Source organism: Papio anubis, chromosome 13, assembly GCF_008728515.1.
Source record: "Papio anubis isolate 15944 chromosome 13, Panubis1.0, whole genome shotgun sequence".
In the NCBI taxonomy this organism is placed as follows: Eukaryota; Metazoa; Chordata; class Mammalia; order Primates; family Cercopithecidae; genus Papio; species Papio anubis.
Window position 1 is genome coordinate 40,007,897 of NC_044988.1, and position 17,055 is coordinate 40,024,951.

General features: G+C 37.4%; 1 long non-coding RNA gene across 4 annotated transcripts in view; it reads right to left on the reverse strand.

The window, feature by feature from the left end:
- LOC110741427 overlaps positions 1-17,055 on the reverse strand; it is a 92,831-nt gene that overhangs the window by 74,284 nt on the left and 1,492 nt on the right. The window lies entirely within an intron of this gene.

Here is a 17,055-nt window from a genome sequence, read left to right on the forward strand (position 1 = left end):
GGATAATTATTTCAAAAACAGAAATGGCAAAAGAAGTGAGTGATATACAATAATTGAAATGGGAAAGTTTCCCTTGTCCCCCTCCCAGGACGTGCGATGGGAGTTCGCTTCTTCAGTGCTCCACTGCTCAAACCTCTAGGGGAGCATATAGAAGGGCAGGCTGTGGGGCTCCGACCCCGTGGCGGTGTCTCGGGGTGAATGTTTACAGCTGAAGCCCCAGTGGGCGTGTGTTACACGGCGCTCTCTTAGTTTGCCATCTATAGGCGGCTTGTGTTAACCAGCTCGATTACACCCCTTTCCTTATCACAGGCACAGAGGGACTTCTGTATCCTGGGGCTTCTCGCTTTGGTGTACAGGAAGAATCGGATCACATGTGGGATAGGAGAATGAGTGCAAGGTTTTATTGAGTGGAAACAGCTCTCAGCGGATGGGGGAGCCAGAAGGGAAACGGTTTTCCCCTGGAGTCGCGCAGCTGGCGGTTCGGCTCTTCTCCAACTGCCCCGGCCAAACTCCGCGTTTTTCTGCTGGTCGATGGCCCGCTGGCGAGCAGGTGATTGCTGACATGCTCCTCTCCACGTCCCCTTGCTTTTTCTTCTGCGGATGTGCTCCTCTAGATGTGTGGCCGCCTGTGTGTCTGCCTGCTACGATCTCCGGTTTTTATAGGCTCAGGATGCGGGTGCGGTGGGCTAGGGCGGTCTTGGGAAATGTAATATTTGGGTAGGAAGGCAGGAGTGTCTGTCTTCACTTAGGTCCGTGGGGGTGGAGCCCTAGCCAGGGACCACACTCTCCTTTACCCAGCACTTCCCTTCCTCCCTTCCACATTAAAGTGCTTCCCAGCACTTTTGTATCATAATGGTTACCGATAGATAGCGCTATTTTTACTCAGACGTAATTTTTAAAAATTAAGTCTCTGCTGTGATCAAATCAACTAGGAAAGAAGATGTATATAGAGTTTGATCAGGTTAGAGACAAGGAAGCTAAAATATTGGAAATCTTGAAAAGAGGTTACATTAATCAAAAGAGGGTTTGGGCCTCGATGTTTGCAATATGTTGAGAAATGAGTAAAAAGCTCATACTTTGGTGAAGTCAGACACAAAAGTTTGTAATAAGAAAGCAGGGGTTGGGGGCTAGGGGAGGGATAGCATTAGAAGAAATACCTAATGTAGATGATAGGTTGATGGGTGCAGCAAACCACCATGGCACGTGTATACCTGTGTAACAAGCCAGCATGTTCTTCACATGTACCCCAGAACTTAAAGTATAATGACAAAAAAAAAAAAAAAAAAAGAAAAAGTGAGAATGATTATCATAAAAGTCAGATCATGATTACCTCCGGGAGAAAGGAGAGGAGTGTGATTAGAAAGAGAAATAAAATGGACTTAAAAAAAAAGAAAGAAAGAAATCAGGTGGGAGAAATCAAGAATGAAGTCAGACATAACAGTTACAAGCTAGATGACTGGCAAAGTAATGGAGACAGAAGAGGCTTTATGAAAAAGTGAAAAAGTTCAGGTACTTCTATCAGCTCTCGAGATCACTTGAGTCAGTAGAATTTCTATAAATCTTATAAGAACAGATTCTTTCATTTTCATTTCAGTTCCAAAATGAAACCTTGAAATGTACAAACTTCTCAAAAATGATTCACAGAAACATAATTATCCAGATATACAGGTTTTATTCAGGGACATTCTGTTTTCTCTTTGCCAATTTCACTTCATCTTCATAAATGTGTTTTGATGATTGAATGATGGCTTTCTTCATAGCAAACCTAAAGAAGAGACGTATTTTACCAAAAATAATATAGATATGAAATGAACATGTTGTTGTTTTATTGGCAGAAATGGTTATACAAATGAATATCCATTTACAATATTCAGCATAGCAAATACTAGAAAAGTAATTTACTCTTTTACTCTATAAATATTTTTATCTTATAATTATTTGTTTTGATTGGTTACATCATTTATTTTTGGTGTTCAAGGACACATTTAGAAACTGGTAAGAAGAGTGGCTTATTTGGTTATAAATATTATAATAGTATTTTTACTTTCAGCAAGTCTCATTGTTAAATATTATAGAATTCTGTAGCATTGTGAAGGGGATTAACTTCAGGCATTAGAAGGACTGTCAAAATATTTCTTCTCTGCTAATTTATATCCATCTAGAAAACTGTTGAGCAATGAGCCCTGATTCTGTTTCTAGACAGTTATTTCTTGCTTTCCCTCTTGCTTCACATTAAGAACTCTGGCTCCAGCAACATCATACTTTTAGATATTTGCTCGATCCTATTATATTTCATGAAAAGTTTCAGAATTATTTTGCACAAACAACTATAATAACAAATCAGCTGGACTTCCATTTGTACTTAAGATGTAAAAAGCTTTAAATAATGTTGCTTTTACAGTGCAACAATGAGAAAAGTCAGGATTTCATATAACTTTCCTTGAACCCATCAGAAAACTGGAAGGCATGAGGCAAAATCAAGGAACATGAATTCCAAGCAGAACAAAGCACACAAGGAGAGTCAGGGCACACAGGATTAAAATTCCGGTGGTAGAGCATTGGAAGAAGGGGCACAGGCCACCATGGAGCAGTAAATAAATCAGGTAAATTTTTAATGACTGACCAAAGCCAAATATATGGGATAGGCATGTCATTTTGAATAGTCTGGGGCCACTGACCTAAGTGAAATGATACTCTTTAGCTTTTTCTCACATACTTTCACTGGGTGCTTCCTAAAACCAAAACAAACAAGCAAGCAAACAAACAAACAACAAAAAAGAAAAGAACCAAGAGAGAGAGAGAGAGAGAAAAGGAGAGATTGAAGAAGAAGAGAAGACTGAAAAAGCTCTGTCAGTAATGAGACGAAATTCTTAGTACATGATCAGTGATTGGCGGGGTCACAGGCATGGCACAGTTTTTCTCATTTCTCTGACCTTTCTCTTATAATGAAGCAGAAGACTTAATCCACAACACAGAGACGCATAGCTGTCTTGGCATAGGAAAGTGCCGTGGCTAGAGGAAGGGTGAAAAAAACCAATAAACCCCTCTAATGGAAGGGATGTAGAAACCATCTTGGGCCCAAGAGTTCTATTGCTACCAAGCATTGTGGACTCATTCCACTGAGGGAAGGAGAAAGGAAACTCCTAAGACCAACCACGAGTATGCTAAGCAGTTTGACTGCCATGTGAAAGGGCAAAATACCGAGAAAGTTCACACAATTTTGTCTCAGATTCAAAGAGCCTGTTTAAGACTGAGGCTATATATTTCAGGAACAAAAGAACATTCCTGACCGATCATGAGCCTAACAGAGAAGTCTGCAAGATGAGAAAAGGTAAGCACAAGGTGAGAGTTGGAGGATGGGGAGAAAAAATGTTCAAAAGTTGTTGATGAAGAACTAACACTGGAGAAAAAAACCCTGAGACTAAAGTCCCACTTAAGCATAAAACAGCAGGCCACCACTGGAGGAATTTTGAAGACTGGCCTACCGATGACAACCATAGTCAAAAAGTAGTCAAAAATCTAAACCTCATTCCTTGCCTTCCTTGACTATCCCAACTCATACTTTAATGTCCTGAGAGAAGACGATGTTCATTTCAAGACGAAATACTTGGCCTCAGCATTTACTGTTTTACTACATGACATCCAGTATTTAATTCTTAAAATGATAATTTATACTATTTAATATTATATGTAACAACATAAGGGGAGAAACCCCAACACATTGTCCAGAAACAACACAATCAAAAGGATCTGACTCAGAGATTACCCATAAACCCACTTCCTCTGACAATGATGTTAAAATATTCCGTATTTAATATTTTAAAGGATCTAATGAAAAAGATAGGTAACATGCATAAATAGATGGGAAATTTTAACAGAGAAATACAAACCATAAGAATCAATGAAAGGCCAAGGTGAAAAAAGCTCTGATATTATAAAAGAGGAAAGCTTTGTGGGCTTGGTAGTAGATTTGAAACAGTCCTCTGTCCTATACACTAAGGTCTCAGGGTTTGCTTGGCTTTTTTTTTTTTTTTTTGGTCCACGTTGGTTTTCAAAGGGAGAGTGTTCCATGAGCCCTGGGTCGAAGCTGCAGAAGTTCCTATTACCTAGTCTGCATTACATTCTAATAATCTAACAAGTCACTAAATGCATCCCAGATTCCAGGAGAGGGAAATTGTACTGCCATTTGCTACCCAAATAAGAGAAGTAGCAAAGAATTTTTAGATATCTTTAATTTTTAATCATGAGTGTATTTCCCATTCCTTCTTCCACATGCAAACAGTCATCTGTTAAAACTGATTAATGATATATCTATTAATATAAAATATTCAAATGCAAGTAACTTCGGAAGGTAAATTTGTGTGGATTTTACAAGGCTAAACAGAAAAAAAAGAAAGCAGAAGGAAATCATATTTTATTGCCCTCTATCTTTAATTTATACTCTAATGGAACGTCATATACCAGGCTAGGAATTTGTTTTACCTATAACCTACCTAAAGTTTTTAACTTATTTTTCTGACATTATCTCTAAGTCACTTATATCACATCATAATTCCTCAATTATTTCTAGAATAATAATTATATATTTTAAAACATATGTTTTACCGTTTTATATCCAAGTGTTTTCAAATTTAATCTTATATTCTATTGCCATTATGCTAAAAAAAAAAAAAAGTAAGATATTAAAGGTAAACTTAGGCAACAAGCTCTTTCTTTTTTGTGGTAAAAGCCTGATCTACCTAATTTTATTCCCCACTGGATTTAATGAATTATCTGAATAAGTTGATATAGTAGGGTGGCCTTGTTGCAAGAAACATTAAGAGAAATGCATGTTTTAAACAGTTGAAGCAGTCATATTAGAATCTTCCAAAATAGGCCTATCTATAGTATTTCATGCTTTTATATTTAAACTTTCTTCTTTTATTGCCAATAAAGGCAGAAATGTTGAGAAGACGGAGGGTGAGTCCGTAAGCCAAACGTTGACAAGAATTTTATTTTTACTAAGTCTATTTTTTTACTTAAATGGTTTCTCCCAAAAGTTAAGAAAAAGCATTGTGACTCATATTTATGACTGATTGTGAATCTACAGAAATGAAATAGCTTTGCCATTTGTACCAATTTAAAAATGAAACAAAACTTTTGAATAATTTTTCAAGTATGATATATAGAACATTTTTTTGCTACTTTAAAAATGCATTCTAATTTGACTAAAAATTTTTAAAGAACCTAGAGAATTAATTTGATCACTTTAAATATTTTAATCAGAAATTCTGCATACTATTTCATTGCTATCTAAAGCAGTCAATTAGTTATATCATCTATTTATTAAATTTCAGAATGCATGTGTTTTAATTTTGGCCTTTTTCATATCAGATACACTTAAAACTTTATATATGACTTGAATTATAATTATAAGAAATAGTTAAGACCTACAAGGTTAATTTTATGCCTTTATTTATAATGTTGCTTTTAGTATTTGAGGAAAGAAATTGTCTTTGCTCTTTTAGTGAACTTAATAAGTGGACATTTTAGTAAAATTTTGTTCATATTGCATTGGTCTGATATACTGAACTTCTGATTAGCAACTCAATGGTAAGCTATGCTTAGAAACTTCAATACCTTTTCTAGTGATAGGATATGATACCAGCCTATAATCCATGTACTTTTCCTACTTCAAAATATGTTTAGGCACTTTGATCAATAAATTATCTTCTAAAATGTGTAGAGGGTGCTTCCAGATCATAGTATGGAAATATACTCTGCCCCTGTCCACATCTGTACTTTTGAGGGGAGCATTATTTGCACTTTTCAACCTTAATTTACTTTATTTCAGAGTTTTACAAGTCTTGAACATATCCTGAAGGGTATTTTTGTTAGGGAAATTCTATTATCTTCAAAAAAATCACAAGAAAGTATGATCAGAAGGTTTAAGGAAAAATTAACAAATGAATAGGTATATCCTGTGACTTCAGTTTAAATTACAAAATGCAGTCTTTGCTAACATCCCTTTATATTTAAACCAAAGTATTTATTTCACATAGAAAATTAGAATTTTTAATTACTAACACATTACATTTAAGAGAAATAAAATGTAATTATTTTTTACCCTACTCCACAAAGATTTGTTAAACGAAAGACCTGTTAATTTAAAAGCTATTACAAGTTATGATTAATCTTAATAGTCACAATACTTATTGGGAATAAATTGCTTGAACCCTTAATTAAAAGTTAAATAGTCATTAAAACTATGTAATTTGGAAAGGAAAGGGTCTTAAGTTCAAATTTTTCTAATTTAGTTCTAAATCTAGTTAAAAGTTAAACTGTAACATCTTTCAGTGTACTGGTTTTGAACTAACAGTTGGAGAGCTACGGATATGATATGCTTTTCTCTGCTTTGATACTAAAACACAGCACAACGAAAATTGTCTTTATGTAAATGGTAACATCATTGACATCCATGATTTCTGCTTATCTATTTATTTATTTATTTTTAAACAACAATTGCCAAAGCATAACCCCATTTGGATTCAATAAATTTCCTGATTCTTGATGGATTTTTTTGGCACACTCTCTTTGTACAAGATAAAAGTGAGGAAAAAACAATTAGATATAAGTAAATTAACCCATGATAAATACTAGCAATTAAGACACCACAGCATACTAAAAATGAACACTGCACCAACTGAAACTTGAAAGCGAACACACTGGAATAAGTCTCTATATTTTATAATTTTTTAATGTCTTCCATCACCCTAAAGAAGAAAAAGTAAAAATAAATAGTTTCCCATTGAGCTATGGAGTCTGATCAAAAATATCAAGAATAGGAGAGAGAAGAATGGGACTCATCTTTCACTGAGCATATAATAAAATACATTTACTAAGATGAATGAATATGACAAGCTGTGTTCTCTTTCAGAACATTTAAAAGTCTGCAAAGGGTAGATTGCTTCTTTGACTACAGACATTTATGAAAAATTTCTTGTTGAGGTAGGAATTTGGTATTCAAATTGTGCATGAACCGTGAGATTATCAATATTTTCTAGCTTAAAATACATAAAAATGATTTCCCAGAGAAAAAGCAGAACTCTAACTGCAGCTTCCTAAATGTCCATTTTTAAGATAAAAAAATTACTTGATTATTCTTTTATTGTATTATTATATTTTTACATAATCTTTTATTATATTATTATTTAGCTGTGGGGTTTCTCTCTTCCTGACCTCACACTCTAACTTTGATAAATTATATTAATTTGAATTGGCTCCACAACTTAGACGATTAAGACCCAGAAAGTCTGATGAAGTGAGTTACAATGAAAGCATTTTTCTAAAGCTAGGGTGAGTAAACTTATCTATTTTTTTCTTTTTTTAAAATAGACTTCACAACATAGTATATAGAAACTGCAAGTTCTTTCTGTTTCTTAAAGTAAAGCTCAAACCCTTTTTAATGGAAACAAATTTATGATTATTTAGTATTTTGAAACTTCAGTTCACATTTCAGGTGAGCAGAGTACAACGATCAGAGGTGATCGTCAAGATGAGGTGAGATAATGTATTGCACAATACTTAGGTCCAAATCTTGGCTCAGGTCAGTAATCAGCTTATTGACTTGGGTGGGTACTTAACCTCTCTGCCAGACAACTTTCTTGTCAAAAAAATGAGAATAAAAACACTCTTTACTTATGAGGCAATACGTGAGATAATGCCTGTAGAGCACGCAACACCTGCTGTTCATATTAAATGCTTATTAAATATGAATTTTTGCTGCTTTCACTATATAAAGTATCTTGTTCTGGCTTTGGTAGAACATATACAAAACAAAACAAAATAACCTAAAATCAGAATGCTAGGAACTACAAGGTTAGGCCTCATTTCTTCCGAGGTATCCTTTACCTCCTCACCATCATCAGCTTCACCATCATTTCCATCATCATCCTCCAGGAATGAGTAGGCCTCCATTTTGAAAGTGGAAAAACATACAGAAGAAATTAGGGAGTGAATACTTCTATGCGTTCTTCAATTTTATGTTATCTTTGCTAAACATTATAGAAAGTGAAATCACTGATAGTATTGAAAACATTCCCCAAACTCTTAAGTTACTTACCACGATCTGATTTAAATGATTGGTAGTCATACAGAAAGGCCTCATTTAAAATCTCTGATTTAGCACAGACATTATTGAAAGGCTAATATTCCCATATACTCGATATGGGGAGTAATAGCACCCCACACTCTCCCCCAGCTCTTACGATCCACATCGCAGGGGGATGAGACACCCCCCAGAGAGGTGGGGAGTAAGAGCCACCCCTTCTCCCCCCTGGCTATTACGATCTACGGTGGACTCACAGCCTGTTTACGATATTGTGAGTAATAACGTCTCTCCCTCTGGAAATTATGAACTATTTCACAGACGCCTGTACACCCTTGGTACACAGAATGTGTACACCCACGTGTATTGGTAGTAATATCATCCTCTTCCTCCCTGAATATTAAGAACAGTATCACAGGAGTGTTTCTACTCCCTGTGATATTGGGTATCATGTCCTCCTCTCCCACGTTGAAATTAGAAACAGTATCACTGGGGGCGTGAACACCTTCTGTGATATTTAAAGTAATATCATCCTCTTCCCTCCAGGATCATGGCAACAATATCTCTGGGAGGGGTACACTTTCTGCGATATATGTAGTAATATCCTCCCCTCCATCTTGCGATATTATTAAGGACCATCTCACACGGGGGTGTACAACCCTTGCAATACTGGAAATATTATTATCCTCTTTCCCCCCTGCATATTTGGAAAAATATCAGAGTGAGTGTACACCTCCTGTGATACGCGGATTAATATCCTCTTCTCCCTTTCTGAATATTAGAAACAATATCACACGGGGGTTTACACTTTCTTCGATATCTGGAGTAATGTCATCCTCTCCTGTTTTGAATGGCAAGAACAATATCTCAGGGGGGATGTAGACCCCCTGCCATATTGGGAGTAATATTATGCTCTCCCCTACTTGATATTAGGAACAAAATCCTAGCGTGAGTGTACACCTCCGACTGTAAGTTATACTGTCCTCTCTCTTCCTGGATTTTAGGAACAATATCACAGGGTGGGTGTAGCCTGCGATATTGAACGTAATATCATCTCTCCCCCACCGGATATTAGGAACAATATCACAGAAGGGTTGTACACTCTCTGTGATACTGGGAGTAATATCACTTTCGCCTTCCCTGAATATTAGGAGCAATATCCCCTGGGGGATGTACACCCACTGTTAAATTGGGAGTAATATCATGCTCTACCCCCTGGATATTAGGAGCAATATCACAAAGTGGGTGTACACCCACGGCGAGACTGGGGGTAATATCATGCTCTCCCTCCCTGGATATTAGGAACAATATCACAGGTGGGTGTACACCCCCTGCACTACAAAGAGTAATATTATCTTCTCTTCCTTTAGCTATTGAGAACAGTATCACATGGTGGGGGGGTACACCCCCTGCACTGTTGGGAGTAATATCGTTCTCTCTTATTCCGGATTGTAGGAAAAACATCGCAAGCGGTGTGTATAGCCCCTGTGATATTGAGAGTAATATCATCCTCTCCCAACGTGGGTATTAGGAACCATATCACAGGGGGCGTGTACACTTCTTCAATATTGGTAGCAATATCATCCTCTCCTCCCTAGATATAAGAAATTATATGACTTGCGGGATGGACACCCCCCGCGATAAGGGAAGTAATATCCCTCCCTGGATATTGGGATCCACGGTGGACACACAGCGTGTTTACGATTTGTGAATACTATCATCTCCCCCTCTAGAGATTGCGAACACTATCAAAGACTGGTGTACACCCTCTGCAACATAGGGAGGAAGGTCATCCTCTCCCCCGCCATGGATATTAGGAACAATATCAAAGGAGTGTTTATGACCCCTGCGATATTGGGAGTAATATCATACTCTCCCACGTGGAAATTAGGAACAGTATCACTGGGGGCCTGTACACCCACTGCGATCTTGAAAGTAATATCATCCTCTTCCCTCCTGGATCATGGGAACTCTATCACTGGGGAGTGTACACTTTCTGTGATACTGGGAGTAATATCATCTTCTCTGGCTTGGAGTATTAAGGACAATATCGCGGGGGTGGGGGGTGTACACCTTCTGCAATATTGCGAATAATATTATCCTCTCTCCCCCTGCATATTAGGAAAGTTATCACAGAGTGAGTGTTCACCTCCTGCGATATGGGGAGTAATATCATCTTCTCCCCTTCTGGATATCAGGAACAGTATCACACAGGGTTGTACACTTTCTGCGATATTTCGAGTAATATCAACCTCTCGGCCTTTGAATATTAAGATCAATATCACGGGGTGGATGTACACCCCATGGCATATTGGGAGTAATATCAGCCTCTGCCCTCCATGGATATTAGGAACAATATCCCAGGGTGGGTGTGCACCTCCTGCTCTATGGGGACTAATATCATCCTCTCCCTTCCAGAATATTAATAACAATATCACAGGGTGGGTGAACACAGCCTGCGATACTGGAATTGTTATCATCCTCTCCCCCCCTGGATACTAGGAACAATATCACAGAAGAGGTGTACACTCCCTGCCATATTGGGCATAATATCATAGGCTTCTTCCATGAATATTAGGAGCAATATTACCGGGTGGCTGTACATTCATTGCTCTGTTGGGAGTCATGTCATACTCTAGGCCCTGGATATTAGGGTCAATGTCTCAGGGTGAGTGTACACCTACTCTGATATTAAAACTAATATAATGCTCTCTGTCTCTGGATATTAGGAGCAATATCACAGGTAGGTGTACACCCCTTGCAGTATTAGGAGTAACAATATTATTAATTACCAAACATCAGTTTTATTAATAATTATTAATGCTAATATTAATAGTATAATGTTATTAATTTTTAATAAATATTATAAATATATGATTATGCATGGATGAATTATTACTATTCATGTCGTTTATCAATATTAGTTATTAATCTTAATATTAATTATTATTTTATTACCAATGTCACTTATTATTTATTTAAGTAACATGAATAACTGATGTGATTATTATATTATTAATAGTGATATTACTATTAATTATTAATAGTAATTGTGAATATTTTAATCAGTATTAACTTTTACTCTATGGTAATTATTAATATCGATGATTAGTATTAATTGTGCTTATATTTATTAATACTAATAATTAATATAATTGTTCCTGATATCCAGGGGTGAGAGGATATTACTCGCAATGTCGCAGGGGGTGCAGACCTCCCCCGTGATATTGTCCCTAACATCCAAAGGTGGAAAGGATGCTATTTCTTCCAATGTCGCAGGGGGTGTGCACCACCCCTATGATGTTGTTCCTAATATCCAAGGGGCGAGAGGATGATATTAGTCTCAATATAGCAGGGGGTGTACACGCCTTCTGTGACATTGTTCCTAATAGCCAGTGGGGGAGAGGAAGATATTACCCCCAATATCACAGGGGGTGTACACCCCCTTGTGACATTGTTCCTTATATCCTGGGAGGGAGAGGATAATACCAGTGGCAATACCGCAGGGTGTGTACACACCCACTGTGATATTGTTCCGAATATCCAGAGGGGGAGAAAACGATGTTACTCCCAATATCGCAGATGGTGTACATCCTCCTGTGATATTGTTTCTTACATTCAGGGGGAGAGGATGATATTATCCCCAATATCGCAGGAGTTGTACACACTTCCTGCGATGTTGTTCCTAGTATCTCGAAGGGGAGAGCATAATATTACACTCAATATCGCGGGGCGGGGGTACCTCCCTTGTAATATTGTTCTTAATATCCATGATGGGAGAGGATGATATTACTCCCAATATCACGAGAAGTGTACAGCCACCTGTGATATAGTTCCTAATACCTAGGTGGGGAGAGGATATTACTGCCCATATCGCACGAGTTGTAAGACCCCTTCGATATTTTGCCTACAATCCCGAGGGGGAGAGGATGATACTACTCCCAATATCGAAGAAGGTGTACACTCCCCTGTGACATTATTCCCAATATCCACGTTGGGAGATGATGACATTACGCCCAATATCGCAGGGGATGTACACCCACCCTGGGTTATTGTTCCTTATGTCGAGAGGGGGAGAGGATGATGTTACTCCCAATATCGCAGGGGCTGTACAGCCCTCCTGTGATATCGTTCTGAGTATCCTAGGGAAGGGAGGATGATACTACACCCAATATCGCAGCAGGTGTACACCCACCCAGTGATACTGTTGTTAAGGTACTCCACCTCCCCCAACCAGCGATATTGTTTCTCATATCCGGGGAAGAGAGGATAACATTATGCCCAATATCGCAGGGGGTGTACACACCCTCTGCGATGTTGTTCCTAGTATCCAAAGGTAGAGACGATGCCATTACTGGCCATTTCTCAAGGGGTGTACACCTTGCTGTGATATTCTTTTTGATATTCGGGGGTGGGAGAGGATAACATTGATCCCAATATCGCAGAAGGTGTAAAGACCCCTGTGATATAGTTCCTAAGGTAGAGAGAAAAGAGAATAATATTACTCTCAATATCGCAGGGGGTGTAACCCCCGCACCCCGTATATTGTTCCTAGTAGGCAGCGAGGTAGAGGCTGATATTACTCCCAATATCGCAGAAGGTGCACACACACCTGTGATATAGTTCCTAATATCCAGCGGGAAAGAGGTTGATATTACTCTGGATCTCACAGTGGATGTACACCCCCGACCCCCCGTGGTATTGCTCCTAATATCCAGGTGCGAAGAGGATGATGATGATATTGCTGATGATATCGAAGGAGGTGTACGACTCTTCTGTGATGTGGTTCCTGATATCCAGGGGGTGAGTGGATGATATTACTCCCTATAACGGAGGACGTGTACATCACCCTGTGATTTTGTCCTTAATAACCACATGGGGACAGGTGATATTACTCCCAATATAGCAAGGGGTGTACACCATGAGTGTGATATGAATCGTAAAATCAAGAAGAAGAGTGAATGACATTGCTTCCAAAATACACGGGGTGTACGCCCACTCTGTGATCTTGTTCCTATCATCTAAAGGAAGAGATGATGATATTACTCCCAATATGGCAGAAGGTATACACCCCCCTGTGATACTGTTCCTCACAACTAGTCGGGGAGAACATGATACCACTTGAGATATGACAGTGGCTCTACACCCCATCTGTGATATAGCTCCTAAATTCCAGCAGCTAATGGAGGATGTGCCTCCCAACAGAGTAGCGGGTGGACACCCGCCCTGTGACATTTACCCGAATATTCAGGGAAACCAAGGATGACATTACCCCAAATCTCGCAAAAAGCGTACACCCATGGTATGATATGGTTCCTAATCTGCGGAGGTGCAGAGGATGCTATTAGTTTTCATATCGCAGGCTGTGTACACATACCCTGTGAAATTGTTACTGATACCAGAAAAAAAGAGAATGGTAATAATGGACACAGAACGCAGGAGGGTGAGGCACCCCCGGCGATATGGGGAGTAATAGCCACCCCCTCTCCCCTCCTGGCTCTTACGATCCACATCGCAGGGGAGTGAGGCACCCCCCCCACGATATAAGGAGTAATAGAATCCCATAAGGACATGACCCTACCCCATCAAAATCTCTAAAAGGTGTCAAGGCTCAGATGATTTTTACCATTTTTTTTTTATCAATAATCCATTTTAAATTAATGTATGCACTTTTTTTTGACACATAATGCTATTGCACACTAAATATAGTAGAATTTAAACATAACTTCTATATGTCCTGGAAAATGAAGAAATGTGTTTGATTGACTTTCTTGTGATATTTGCTTTCTTATAGTGATCTAAAACCAAACCGACTGTATCTCTCTACTATGCCTGCAATTGTAATATTTGGCTTTCATGAAATAAACGTAAAATAGTGTGCACATTCTATCATGGGGATGTCTATTCTCCTTGAGAAGGGAGATTTTGAACACCTCATCTCTTTTTAAGAAATGGTGTAAGACTGGGGTTGAAATTGTTAGGTTTGCATGCTAGCAATATTCAAGATAAACAACTACACAGGTGTCCATGTGTGAATGCCTTTTCCACTTGTAGTCAATTAGAAATGTTAAATGATTCAATAACTGCGACTTCTTAGACCCAGAACTAAAAACAATATTCAGTGTTGTTACTGAAAAGGTCAGTAAGCAACCAAGTAGAAGGCCCTGCATATACACAAACTTTTCCATCTCATGGCTTCGAATGGCTGTTTTTCCGGGTATGACTAGAATAATCATTTGGCATTCTATTCCCCAATTTATTCTTGACGTCTGAAGGTTCTCACTTAATTAACAATTTATAGAATTCTTATCTGCGACAACCTATATGAAGAGGTTGCAGGCTGACAAATGTTTTAGGGAGAAAACGTAGTCAAGTAAATAAAATATTGGCAAATCCAAACTTAAAAAAAAAAACAACTTTAAGTTTTCAAATGTTAGTTGTAACTGATTTTATTATAATTTGGAATAAAGATATCTATTGAAGCAATTTACAAATGATAATTATATTACAATGTTATCCACAGGGGCTGTTTTCACCCATAATATGATGGAAATAGTTACACTTATTCTCACATGACTTTTAGTCCTTAGTCTCAGTTCACCTTGGCTTAAAGGGCTTTCTCACTACCTGAGAGGGACAGGTAGTGAGGAAAAAAAAAATCAAAATACACAACCACACAAACAAAGCGGAATGGTGCCTATGGACGGTTTCTGGGGACTTACTGAAGTGAAGTGGGTTAGAAGGAAGATGTGGAAGAAGAGAATGGAGAGTGAGAAAAAGAGGTTCTGTAAAGGTCTTGATGGCAGAGAAGACATTTAGGAGCATATGGCTCTCAGATAGTCCATAAACTTTGAAATTGAATGGGATATCATTTAAAAGTTCCTCAAAATTAATCTTTTATTATGATAAACCAATGAGCAGATTGTATAATATTAAAAGTAAGTAAGTCCTCTGATATGAACATTGAAAGACAGGATTTTGTAGGAACAGTTTCTGCCTCAGCGTTATTTAAAACAAGTATTATGAAAAGCAAATATGTCATAAATTAACAATGAGTTGTGTAGAGAGTTTTATTTCACAGATGGATTTGTAATTGGCTACTACTAGTTTATTTGACAAGTGTTGATGATATAGACACTGTAAACATTATGGTGGGATTATTTTGTGCTTAATTACCTACATACATCTTTTTTGGCCAATTCTTAGATGTTTCTTCCAGAAAACTATTTCTCCTTTTGCTATCTTTTAAACTCAGCATGCAACATGTGAACTTTATAATATAGCTTCCTGATAGCTTTTCAGCCTAATTTCCTAGGATATCTACTATATACTCTCATTTTCAGCTATCTTGACCTCTCCCACCGGTTCCCAAATGCAGCACATTTACACACCCCTCGATGTCTTAAACTCTCCTCTTTCCTGGGATGCCTTTTTCTTTTCATTTTCACTCCTGTCATTAGTTTGTCAAATATTCCGTCCACCAAGGTAACTTTTGGTCAAGTCTGCTCAAGTGACATATTTTTCTTTCTATAACTTAGCCTATTTTTTCATGGCTAGGTAGTGCTGCTTTATAAAATTTTCATGGAAAGTATTAAGCATCTTCATTTTAACACTTAAACACTAAATTATTTAGTTCATTACCCCAAGACCAATAGCCTACCTTTATAGCTCGACAAAATAAGAAGTCAATAATTATTTGTCAAATGAATAAATAAATCAACAAAATCCTCAGTAAGTGATATCAATGGATACCACTTACATAGCTACCATTTTGTAGCTATGTTCAAACTCTCTCCCCAAATTTTCACAATTATTACTGAATTGTCAAGTTCCACACTTTATTGTATTTGAAAAATTAAATGTAGGCAAAATCTTTTTCTTTTTATTTCTGTAAGCTTCTTAAATATTCAATCAGACAGCTTTATAGAATGTATGTGCATATTGGGAGTAGGTTCTATTACATGCATTGAATGCTTTATTTGTTATATGTCATTTGGTCTAAGAGAGAAAATCATCCTTCTCCATCCCAGTGAAAGTGATGATTATGTCACTAAATAATTTGGGCCAAGAAAACTATTTCAAAGAATTTAAAGAACTTGAACACAGGATTTTCTGTGGGAAAAATAAGTAAAATATTGAGTAATGCTACATTAAAATTGAAAATAATATATCCTTCAGGTATGTTACTAGAGAAATTGACCTTCTGCCTGTCTTCTATGTGGGTACTTTCTCATGAGGCTCTGTTCATTGTTTCCATGAAGAACTTAGAGAGACTCAAAAAGGATACATTAATAGTATTATATATATATGAGATATATATAATATATATCTTCTTAGTTTATGTATAAGTAATAAGAACACAACTTCTGGAAATAACAGAAACTATAAATGTAGTCAACAAAACTAACGTTATAGAAAAGACAGGTTTCTCCCAAACTGAACTGATTTTCTAAAATGATTGAATAAACTGATGGAATTTAAAGATAGATGCAATATTTGCACAGGTAAAAACAATTCTAAATACCCTGTTATTGATTCCTTTGTAATTCTTGCATTTAAAATTGCTTTATTTATTATTCTTTTGCTTTTTTTTTTTTTTTTTTCAGAGAAAGAATTCCTTCCTCCTTCAAAGACTAAATACTCCTTGATATGGTTCGACTCTGTTTCCCCACCCAAATCTCACTTCAAATTTAATTCCAGTAATCCCCACATGTCAAAGGTGGGACCAGGCAGAGGTAATTTGGTCATGGGTACAGTTTCCCCCATTCTATTCTCATGATAGTGAGTGAGTTCTCAAGAGATCTATCTCATGGTTTTATAAGGGGCTCTTTCCTTTTCGCTTGGCACTTCTCTTTCCTGCTGCCTTGTGAAGAAGTGCCTTGCTTCCCCTTCACCTTCTGACATGATTGTAAGCTTGCTTATGTCTCCCCAGCCATGCTGAACTGTGAGTCGATTAAACCTCTTTCCTT